This window comes from Camelina sativa, chromosome 5 (assembly GCF_030686135.1).
Source record: "Camelina sativa cultivar CO46 ecotype springtype chromosome 5, ASM3068613v1".
In the NCBI taxonomy this organism is placed as follows: Eukaryota; Viridiplantae; Streptophyta; class Magnoliopsida; order Brassicales; family Brassicaceae; genus Camelina; species Camelina sativa.
In genome coordinates this window covers 25,408,232-25,409,009 of record NC_141884.1, presented here as the reverse complement: position 1 = coordinate 25,409,009, position 778 = coordinate 25,408,232, and the positions used below count along the sequence as shown (strand labels likewise).

At 44.2% G+C, this 778-nt stretch overlaps 1 non-coding gene across 1 annotated transcript; it reads right to left on the bottom strand.

Annotated features, from left to right (window-relative positions):
* Positions 1-328: 328 nt before the first annotated feature.
* LOC147944340 (small nucleolar RNA R71) lies at positions 329-435 on the bottom strand. Its single transcript, XR_015558843.1, has one exon. It is a non-coding gene; the product is annotated as a small nucleolar RNA R71 (small nucleolar RNA).
* Positions 436-778: the final 343 nt, after the last annotated feature.

Sequence of the window (778 nt, the reverse complement as noted above, 5' to 3'; positions counted from 1 at the left end):
CACTCAGAGACATGGCATTGTGCCACCTGCTGTCCAAAACAACAACTTTGAGATAAAAAGTAGTCTCATCAAGATGATACAAAGCAATAAGTTTCATGGATTGCCAATGGAGGACTCATTGGACCATCTGGATGAGTTTGATAGGCTCTATAGTCTCACCAAGATCAATGGAGTTAGTGAATATGGATTCAAACTCCGGCTTTTCCCATTTTCTTTGGGCGATAAAGCACACATCTGGAAGAAATCACTCCCCAAGGAGTCCATCACCACTTATGAAGCATGCAAGAAGGCGTTTCTAGCCAAATTCTTCTCCAACTCTAGAACCGCAAGGCTGAGAAATGACATCTCCATCTTTGTTCAGAAAAGCAATGAAACATTCAGTGAAGCTTGGGAACGTTTCAAGGGATACACAAGCAGATGCCCTCATCATGGCTTCAGCAATGCTTCATTGCTAAGTACACTGTATCAAGGTGTAGTCCCTAAGATCAGGATGTTGCTGGACACCGCAAGCAATGGTAACTCCCTCAACAAGGATGTTGATGAAGGTTGGGATCTAGTGGAGAACTTGGCTCAATCTGATGGCCCCTACAATGAGGAGTATGATCGCACTGTACGATCTTCTGGAGAGGATGATGCTAAGTACAAGAGAGACATGAAAGCCCTCAATGAAAAATTGGATAAGCTCCTCAGCCAGCAGCAGCATGTCCATGCTATCTCCAAGGAAGACCAGTTTCAGCAACAAGATGGGGATAGTGCTTAGCTAGAGGATGTGAATTAC